The 10,795-nt window shown below is 48.4% G+C and overlaps 1 protein-coding gene across 2 annotated transcripts in view; it reads left to right on the forward strand.

The window, feature by feature from the left end:
* The window catches only part of TNS3 (tensin 3), a 315,575-nt gene that overhangs the window by 21,244 nt on the left and 283,536 nt on the right, over positions 1-10,795 (forward strand). The window contains exon 2 of one of the 2 annotated variants that reach the window (XM_037728608.1): positions 1,573-1,639. The exons of the other annotated variant lie outside the window; for it this stretch is intronic. The gene's annotated coding sequence lies outside the window, so the exon portion shown is untranslated. The remainder of the gene's footprint in view (positions 1-1,572; positions 1,640-10,795) is intronic. 2 annotated transcript variants of the gene reach the window in all.

The following is a 10,795-nucleotide window of genomic DNA, read 5'->3' on the forward strand; positions in this document are numbered from 1 at the left end:
TTTTTTTTTTTTTTTGAGATAGAGTTTCACTCTTGTTGCCCAGGCTGGAGTGCAATGGCATGATCTCAGTTGACTGCAACCTCTGCCTCCCGGATTCAAGCAATTCTCCTGTCTCAGCCTCCCAAGTAGCTGGGATTACAGGCGCATGCTACCACGCCAGGCTAATTTTTGTATTTTTAGTAGAGACAGGGTTTCATCATGTTGGTCTGGCTGGTCTCGAACTCCTGACCTCAGGTGATCCACCCACTTCGGCCTCTCAAAGTGCTGAAATTATAGGCGTGAGCCACTGTGCCTGGCCTGGTCTGCTGCTGTCTACCGGAGTAAGTGCAGCATTTCACAAAACTCTACAACTGAGGTTAGGAAACATTCTTGGAGATGCTGGTATGGTGGTGAAATTCTTTTTGGTGGAATTCTTAACTACATACAAAACAGGTAAAGTCAGTTTCTTGGTTGTGCATGGGAAAAAGACTTTTCTCTCCAAAGATGACATGGATAAGAACACCATAGATAAATTCAAGGCACAGGGAAGGTGAGTTTCAGGACTGGCCAACTCCATCAGTGCCTGGGGACAATTCAACTCAACAAACAGTTGGGAGCCAAGATGCGGCCCCACCTCCCGCTCCAGGCCCAGCCCTCTCTGGCCATACCCTTCTTTAGCCATGCTCATTCTTGTTCATGTCCCTAACACCAAAGCTAGGCAAAACTCCCTGGGCATCCCCAGGCCAGGCCCTCTGCCTGGGCACATGAGGATCACCCAGAGTGACTGAGGCAGATAGAGTAGTCACGGCTTGGAGCTACATGGGGGCCCGCCAGAAACACAGAACCCCTTCTGCCTGGAGCCCCTCTTCAAAGAGGGCTTTGGTTGGACAGATTTATGGAAGACATGAGAACACCAGCATTTCATGGTGGAAATCACGTTTTGGACAGAGCGATGTTTAATTGGTTTGTGCTACTATAACCAGATACCTTAGACAGGGCAATTTATAGACGACAGGAATTTATTTCTCACAGTTCTGGAGGCTGGAAGTCTAAGATCAAGGCCCTCGGTTTCTGGTGAGGGCCTGTTTCCTGGTTCATAGATGGCGCCCTCTTTGTGCTCTCACGTGCTACAGGTATGAGGGAGCTCCCTGGGGCTATTATGAGTCCTTAAGCCCAGGCTGAGGCTGCAGCTGCATGACCAAACCACCTTCCTGAGGCCCCACCTCCTCATACCATCACCTGGGGGTTAGGGCTTCAACATAGGAACTGGACGGGGATGGGGCACAGACATTCTGACCCTGGCATTGATGCATAAAAGCCCAGTTTGAGATGGGCAGTGAAGGCTGGCTCTGGCAGTCCTGTGGGGGTGGAGCGGGTGGGGTAGACCCAGCTTCCTGCCCTGGGGCCTCAGTGGCCCTCACGACATTGTGAATCCCTTCAAGCCAGGTGTAGTGTGTGTGGCTTGTTGTTCTCTGGTTTGTAGCTTCATCAAATTATCAGGGCTGCTCGGCCCCCTGAATGTGAAGGTCAGGGATTTTGTAAAAGGGCCCTTGTCCTATGCTACAGCAGCTCTGTGCGTGTCCTGGTCCCCAGGCTGCCCCATCGCCCTGATGAAGATGCATGATGGAGCTTGAACGTGGAATGAGGGGAGTGGAAGGAGGTGAGCGCAGAGACGGACAGGAGCCCCAGGGAGGCTGGGTCCATGGGGTGCCGTGGACTTTGATGGAGGCCTCAGGGATGGTAGAGCAGGAGGGCTGGCCTCTCATAAGACTGGCCCCTGTGCCCCTTGTTTTAGCCTCTTCCAGCCCCCATCCCTGCCTCTTGCTCTCCATTCTCTACATGCCCCTGAAGTGCATAAAGATGATGTGAGGAGGCTGAGGCACCGCCCTGCGCCAGAAAGTTCTTGGAACTTCCCACGGTCACATTCCTAAGATGGAATGTTGTGAGGCCGCCTCTGCTGTCCTTTGGGGAAGTCTCCTGCTCCCATTATTAAAAATCTCAACATGTATCTCGATGTCTGTATATTTCAGTATGCATTAAACATGGGATTGGAAGAGTGTCATGGGAGGTCCATATACATGGACGGTCCGGGATTTGCTTCTGCCTTCCAGTGCTTTCCCTTGAGCTCTCTGGGAAGATGTGGGCTCTGGGAGATTCTTGGCCGGTTTTGTCATGCCCAGCTGAGTGGAAGGGGTCGAGTGGAATATGCAAAGCTCCCTCCTGCTCATGGCCTTGGACGTAACCAAGGAGGGCTTGGCCTCAGACCATAAGTGGGGTTTTCCTGCAGGTGTACACAGAGGAATGTCCCATCGCGTGGCTGTGTGGGAGAGTGGGCTCTGGGGAGGCAGAGCTGGGACCCTCTGCTGAGCAGGGAGGCAGTGGACCCTGTTTGTTCCTCATGTGTGGGAAACCTGCCAAGGGAGGCTGCGGTTATTTTGCCCCGATTTTTCCATGGACGAAACAGGAGTCAGTTGAAATTTGCAAGTAGGTGATGGGAGAGGTGGGCCTGAACCCCAAGTCCTTAGGCTGAAAACCTGGGCCTTTCTTGGTCTCTGCAGATGTGCTCCATTGCAGGGGGGGGAGGTGCTGGGGTCGGCCTCTTTGAAGTCGGGCTGATGGACACGTTTGGGGCTGACGGAGGCACCCGCGCTTGCATGGAGGAGGGTGTGGGACCCTCTGCCAAGTGTCAAGTTAGCCTGAAAGGAGGTGCAGACTGGGGGCTTTGCTTTTTGCCCTGGGGTAAGAAAAAAAGAAAACAATGCAGGCCGAGGAAGCATTCCTGGCGGGGATTACCTGGGAGGTGGCGCAGCCTCTTTGATCCTCCTCCGTACGGCTTGCTGTAGCTTGCTCTTACCAGGACCACAAATTCCCTGTTTCCTTTTATGTTGGGAACCTACTAGAGGCTCTGATGCTGGAAGCGGGGTGCCTCATTCTTGCCTGCAGGAAGCAGTGTCCGGTACACAGGCGTCAGCGCCCACATGGGGGTGGACAGTGGAGGGCCAGCCTGGGCCAGTCCCGTGTGCTCAGGCCTCCTTGGTGGGGGTGGGGTGGGAGTGGTCTGGAGGTTCTCGTCATTTGTCATTCTTCAGAGGGACGATGGGCAGGCAGCGATGTCCAGAGGCTTACTCACTGCCTGCCTTCTAGCCAGCCCTCTGGAAAAGAGGCCGTGCTTCCAGGTTGAAGACTTCCTCTGGAGAATTCCGTGACACACGTTCTTGAACTGTGGATGTGATTCAGTAAGGTGCAGTTAATGGCATGTGGGGTGGAATAATTCCTTGTTGGATAGTTTGCTCCAGGAGTGGTGTGGCCTTCCTGCCTCCTCTCACTAGATGCTAGTGGTCTCCTCAGTGGTGGTAATGGTTAAAATGTCCTCACATTTCCAAATGTCCCCAGCGCCTCCAATTATTAGTAGGCCGAGAAGTCAGTCCGCACTTAAAAAAACAAACTAGGATGAAAAATCCCAGAGGGTATTCTCCCAGTTGCCACGTAATATTCCTGAAAAATCTTCAAGTTATTTACCCATGAGGGTGTGTTACCTGGTTGTTACTTAAGAGAGATTTCTGTATGTGTTGCAAGGAGAGGCATTGCAGAAGCCGACGGGCATTTTTGTCATTCCACATTGTGACTCTTCCTTTCCTGTGTTTGAAAGATGAAAAGATAGCACCCCCTGGACGGGCAAGGGTTGGTTTAAAAAACAGTGTTGGGACTGAAAGGTCCATTAGTGAGCTCAGTGCAGGCAGGGGTGATGGTCCTGGTGGAGGTAGCCATTTCAAAGCTTCTAAGTGTGGCTGAGGAAGGAAGGAAAAGTCAGCCTCTCCCTTACGTAGGACGCTTGCGAACTTTCCGAGACACACTCTTGGCCTCAAAGATTGTTCCGACCCTGGCCATTTGTAGGACTTATCCAAGGTGGATCTGAGCCTCCTCGTGTATTCCAGGCTGAGACCAGGATCCGGGTGCATCACCAGCTGGCAGAAGATGGGGCTTAGGCAGAAGATGGGGACTAGGCACTCTGCACGCCCGGCACAGGTCAGGTTCTATTGCTTCCCGCCCCCGCTGCTCCTGGTGATTGTCTGTGGGAGACATGGCTTGGTGGCAGGGACTGGAGGACAGAAGGCTGGGAGTAGAGCCTCTTGGTTGCAACCTGTCCCCCCTTCCTAGCACCCTTGCACTGAGAATCGCCAGTTGTCATTCCTTCCTTGCATGCTGTGCCCACTGCACCAAAGTCTTGTGGAGTTTTGCCACTTGGGTTTATGGGAGATTGCATTCACCCCAGGCCAGCCAGGGGGAGTGGGCAGGGTCCGGCCTGGGGCCTGCACTGCAGCCCCTGGAGATCTCAATCATCATGCCTCTGCTTTGCTTCTCTCGGCTCGGGAAACTTCACTTACCCCTGTCCCCAGAGTGTGACTCAGATGCACCCAATGACCAGAGGAACTTGTTGGGAGGAAGTCGCAATTATGGGGTTAGAGAGAGGAAAGTCAAACAGCCGACAAAATAATCATCATGCTCTCTTGTGGACTGGGAATAAGGGATGTGGGGCCCTCTGTCGTCCTCAGTTACCCATCTCAGAGCTTCAGATGCCCAGACTCAGGCCGGAGGGTCCCTAGGGCCCCAGGACAGGCAGAACACCCACATTCATGGGGGTGCATAGTGGTCCCCAGATGGCCTGGAGAGACCCCTTCTCAGGAGGTCTTCGCCCTTAGTGTGTCTCTGAATGGGAACTCTAAAATCTATCTGGAAACTTCCTTAGAGTAGCTAACTGACTTTTATTAAAGAGAATTTTTAAAAATCACGTTTTTGGTCCCGGCATGGTGGTTCATGCCTGTAATCCCAGCACTTTGGGAGGCCAAAGACGGCAGATTATTCGAGGTCAGGAGTTCGAGACCAGCCTGACCAACATGGAGAAACCCCATCTCTACTAAAAGTACAAAATTAGCCGGGTGTGATGGTGCACATGCCTATAATCCCAGCTACAGGAGGCTGAGGCAGGAAAATCGCTTGTACTCTGGAGGCAGAGGTTGTGATGAGCTGAGATCGTGCCATTGTACTCCAGCCTGGGCAACAAGAGCGAAACTCTGTCTCAAAAAAAAAAAAAAAAAAATCACCTTTTGATTTTAAAGTGTCTCTAGGATCTTCTGCAGTTGGTATCATTTTGACTAGAACCTTTCACTGCCCAACTGTCAACAGGTTTATTCTATAAAAGAGGCCATGCGGTTCAAGGAGAATCTGAACATGAGATTCACACACTGAACTCTACCTGGTTGCCTCTGCTTTTGTGTCTGTTTGTATGTGTATGTGTGTATGTAAGTGCATGTTCTTATATGTATATGTATACACATGCATGTATACATGTATACTGCACAGGCACACATACCTACATGTATGTGTATGCATGTGCATCTAATGTGCATGTGTGTATTCTGTGTGTGCAAGCTTACTTTGGAGATACTGCAGTTTGGTGCCAGACCACAGCAACAAAATGAATGTTGACATAGAGTAAGTTGCACATATCTTTTGGCTTCCCAGTGCGTATAAAAGTTGTTTATACTAAACTGTAGTTTATTAAAGTGTGAAAATGGCAGTATGTCTAGAAAAACAATGTGCGGGTCTTAATTTAAAAATACCTTATTGCTAAAAAATGCTGACAATCATCTGAGCCTTCAGCAAGTTAAAATCTTTTTGCTGATGGAAGGTCTTGCCTATGAGTTCATGGCTTTGGACTGATCAGTGGTTACTGAAAGTTGGGGTGGCTGTGGCAATTCCTTAAAAATAAGACGGCGATACAGTTTGCTACATCCGTTGAATCTTTCATGAAAGACGTCTCTGTAGCACGTGCTGGTGTTTAATAGCATTTTATCCACATTAGAACTTTTTTCAAAATTGGAAGCTATCCTTTCAAACTCTGTTGCTGCTTTATCAATTACATTTATGTGATTTTCTGAATACTTTGTTGTCATTTCAACAATATTTACAGCATCTTTGGGGTAGGTTCCATCTTAAGAGACCACTTTCTTTGCTTATGCATAAGGACCAACTCCTCATCCATTAAGATTTAAATGAAATTGCAGCATTTCTGCCACATCTTCAGGCTCCACTTCTAGTTCTAGTGCTCTTGCTGTTCCTAGCATATCTCCTTTCTTCACTGCAGTCCTGAACCCTCAAGGCCATCCGTAAGGGTTGAAATCAACTTCTTCCAAGCTCCTGTTAATACTGACATTTTGATTTTCTCTCATGAATCACAAATGTTCTTAAACCCATCTGGACTGTTGAATCTTTTACAGAAGGGTTTCAGTTGACTTTGCCCAGATTCATCAGAGAAATCACCATCTATCACAGCTATAGCTTAAAAAATGTTATTTCTTTTCTGTTTTCGTGACGAGTCTTGCTCTGTCAACCAGCCTGGAGCGCAGTGGTGTGATCTCAGCTCACTGCAACGTCCACCTCTGGGGTTCAAGCAATTCTCCTGTCTCAGCCTCTTGAGTAGCTGCGATCACAGCACCCGCCACCATGCCTAGCTAATTTTTGTATTTTTAGTAGAGATGGGGTTTCCCCATGTTGGCCAGGCTCCAACTCCTGACCTAAGGTGATCCATCTGCTTTGGCCTCTTAAAGTGCTGGGATTACAGGCGTGTGCCACCATGCCACGTGCCAGGCCCAAAATGTATTTTTTTTGAGACGGAGTGTCTCTCTGTCGCCCAGGCTGGAGTGCAATGGCACGATCTCAGCTCACTGCAACCTCCGCCGCCTGGGTTCAAGCGATTCTCCTGCCTCAGCCTCCAGAGCAGCTGGGATTATAGGCATCTGCCACCACTCGGCTAATTTGTATTTTTGGTAGAGATGGGGTTTCATCATTGTTGGTCAGGCTGGTCTCTTAACTCTTTGACCTCAGGTTATCCACCTGCTTCAGCCTCCCAAAGTGCTGTGATTACAGGCATGAGCCACCGCGCCCAGCTTAAAATGTATTTCTTAAAAAGAAAGACTTGGCTGGGCGTGGTGGCTCATGCCTGTAATCCCAGCACTTTGGGAGGCTGAGACGGGCGGATCACGAGGTCAAGAGATCGAGACCATCCCGGCCAAGACGTTGAAACCCCGTCTCTACTAAAAATACAAAAATTAGCCGGGCGTGGTGGTGCGCCCCTGTAATCCCAGCTACTCGGGAGGCTGAGGCGGAAGAATTGCTTGAACCCGGAAGGCAGAGGTTGCAGTGAGCCGAGATTGTGGCATTGCACTCTAGCCTGGCGACAGAGCTAGACTGCATCTCAAAACAAACAAACAAGACCTGAGCTGGGCGTGGTGGCGGATGCCTGTAATTCCAGCTACTAGAGAGGCTGAGATAGGAGAATCGCTTGAACTTGGGAGGCAGAGGTTGCAGTGAGCTGATATCGCGCCATTGCACTCCAGCCTGGACAAGAGTGAGACTTTGTCTCAAAAAAAAAAAAAAAGGACTTGAAAGTCTAAATTACTCCTTGATTCATGGGCTGTAGAATGGGGATTGTGTTAGTAGGCATGAGAATGCTATAAGCAAAATTTCAATGCCGCAAAAGAAATAACACTCAAATATGAATCCTCCCAGCAGGGCAGTTTACTTGTATAGAAGGGTGCAGGGTGCACGCATGGGGCAGCATGGCAACCGCAGGCTTGGACAAGGGGGGAAGGGGTACTTATGCTGGGGGGTGGGGGTGTCGTCCCTACTGCTGTGTCGTCCCCTATTGGCTAGGGTTACACCGCACAAACTAGACTAATCCAGATTGGCTATTTTATTTTATTTTACTTTTTTTCGCCTCCTTTGTAAAACTCCTTGATTCAACGATTGGCTGTTTTAAAAAGAGTAGGGGTCCAAGCTGGAGTGGCAGGGTGGGTGTTTTGGCAGGAAGGACGGTTTTGGGTGTGTCAGAGCAGGTAGCCAGGGGCGATCAGGTGACCGGGATGAGTCAGGATTTGGGGGAGGGGGAGCAGATGGGAACTACTGATTAGAACTGGTGGAGAAGGAATTACAAGGAAGTTAAACTTTAAAATAGAGAATTAAAGAATAAGAAAGCTGAACATGCTGATACACTGATTCTCTGAAGAGAAATTCAGAACTCACTGTATCCAGTTAGAACAACGTTCGTTTCTTTGTATCTCTGTCAGAACTGCTGTGTGACCAGGTGCATTGTCAACAAGTAGTCATATTTTGAAAAGAATCTTTTTTTTCTGAGCAGTAGGTCTCAACAGTGAGCTTAAAATAGTCAATAAACCATGCTATGAAGAGTTCTGTCATCCAGGCTTTGCTATTCTATTTATAGAGCATAGGGAGGGTAGATTTAGCATAATTCTTAAGGAATCTAGGATTATCAGAACAGTAAACGAGCATTTCCTTCAACTTAAAGTCATCTTTAGCCTTAGCCTCTAACAAGAGAGTTAGCCAGTGCTTGGAAACTTTGAAGCCAGGCATTGACTTCTCCTCTCTAGCTATGAAAGTCCTAGGCGCATCTTCTCCCAACAGAAGGCTGATTTTGTCTGCATTGAAATCTGTGGTGCTAATGTAACTACCTTCATCAGTGGACTTAGCTGGATCTTTTGGATAGCTTGTGGCAGCTTCTACGTTAGTATTTGCTGCTTCACCTTACTCTGTGATGTTATGGACCTGGCGTCTTTACTTAAAACTCTTGAACCAACAACCTCTGCTAGCTTCACACTTTTCTCCTGCAGCTTCCTCACCTCTCTGAGTCTGCATAGAACTGAAGAGAGTTAGGGCCTTGCTCTGGATTAGATTTTGGCTTAAGGGAATGTGGTGGCTGGTTTGATCTTCTAATCCAGACCACTCAAACTTTGTTAGTATCAGCAAAAAGGCTGTTGTGCTTTCTTATCATTTGTGTGTTTACTGGAGTAGCATTTCTAATTTCCTTCAAGAACTTTGCCTTTGCATTTGCACCTTGGCTAACCGGCAGGAGAGGCCTGGCTTTCAGCCTGTTTGAGCACATGTCTTCCCCACTAAGCTTACCCATTTCTAGCTTTTAAGAGTTGTGGCTCTTTCTTCCACTTGATCACTTACTGGTTATTAATTGGCCTGATTTCAGTATTGTTGTGTGTCTGGGATTAGGGGGGCCTGAGGAGAGGGAACCAGCAGTCCAGAGCATCAGAACACAGAACATGTATCCATCACGTTAGCTGTCTTATATGGGTTTGGTTCATGGCACCCCAAAACAATTACAGTAGTAACATCAAAGATTACAGATCACAAATAACTGTAAAAAATATAATCATAATGGGCCAGGCGCGGTGGCTCACGCCTGTAATCCTAGCACTTTGGTAGGCCGAGGCAGGTGGATCACGAGGTCAAAAGATTGAGACCATCCTGGTCAACATGGTGAAACCCCGTCTCTACTAAAAATACAAAAAATTAGCTGGGCATGGTGGCGCGTGCCTGTAATCCCAGCTACTCAGGAGGCTGAGGCAGGAGAATTGCCTGAACCCAGGAGGCGGAGGTTGTGGTGAGCCGAGATCGCACCATTGCACTCCAGCCTGGGTAACAAGAGCGAAACTCCGTCTCAAAAAAATATATATATATATATAATCATAATGAAAAATTTTGAAATATAGTGAGAGTTAACAAAAATATGACACAGAGACCTGAAGTGAGCTCCTGCTTTTGGGAAAACAGCACTGTCAGTTTGTAAAAAAAAACCAAAAACCAAAAAACAAACAACTCAGCATCTGCAAAGTTCAGTAAAGCAAAGCACAGTAAAACAAGGTGTGCCTGCCTGTGTGTGTCTTGTTGATTTCTGAAACGGAGGCAAAAAGTGATTTTTTGTTGTTACTTTTTTTTCTTGTTTCCCCAGGCAAATTGTTTCTCGCCTTCGCTCAGGTGCCAGGCTCTAGACGGCTTCCTGGCTTGGCAAGATTACTGTTAACGCATCCCTAAGCGTTCCTTTTATTTGTCAAATCCCTGTTATTCTGTTAGAATCTGTCTTGCAGCCAAAATAGCCTCAGGAGAAAAATAATGAAAAAAAGAAATGAATTAGGTGTGTCAGAAGAATGTGATGGGCGTGGGGAGGTTTATGCAGATAAATATGTGTGTGGGTAACAATGTCGCCCCTTTTCAGTGTCTGTTTAAATGTTTCCATTTTCCTTGTAAAAGCACTCGAACACATGAAGCACATTTGCAGAGAGGCCAGCGATGGCTCCCCAGCCCGCCAGAAAGGCGGCCTCCTTGGTGGTTGCTGGATTCCTCGGTTTTTCTTCACAAGACTCATTGTTAAGTCACACTGTGGATTTCCTTTGCTTGACTGTGGACACATGGTTTTGTAGCCGCCCTCCCCACCCAACCCGGCCCCGCTCCAGCCGTGCCTTAGCAGACATCATCCCCTGTTAGTTCAGTCCCTACAAGTGCAAGAATTTAGGGTAATATAGTCATACTTCCATTCCATGGATTTGCTCATTTCTCACTGTCTACTCAAATAGCACACACGTGCACAGTGTGAACCTTGGTCTGTTGACTTGACCTTGCCTGTGTGGGATGTTCTTTCTCTCCTGTCCATGGACACTTGTTCAGTTGTGATTCACAGGTGTGGAATGAGTGGGGACTGCAGTGCAAATGTTTTTGTAGTTCTCATTATAGACTGTCCGATGACTTTTCAAAGTGCTCCACAAGGCAGGCTGGGCGAGGTAGCTCAATCCCAGCTCTTTGGGAGGCCGAGGCAGGTGGATCGCCTGAGGAGTTTAAGACCAGTCTGACCAACATGGAGGAACCCCTGTCTACTAAAAATACAAAATTAGCCGGACGTGGTGGTACATGCCTGTAATCCCAGCTACTCAGGAGGCTGAGGCAAGAGAATCAC

This window comes from Cebus imitator, unplaced genomic scaffold (assembly GCF_001604975.1).
Source record: "Cebus imitator isolate Cc_AM_T3 unplaced genomic scaffold, Cebus_imitator-1.0 Scaffold272, whole genome shotgun sequence".
In the NCBI taxonomy this organism is placed as follows: Eukaryota; Metazoa; Chordata; class Mammalia; order Primates; family Cebidae; genus Cebus; species Cebus imitator.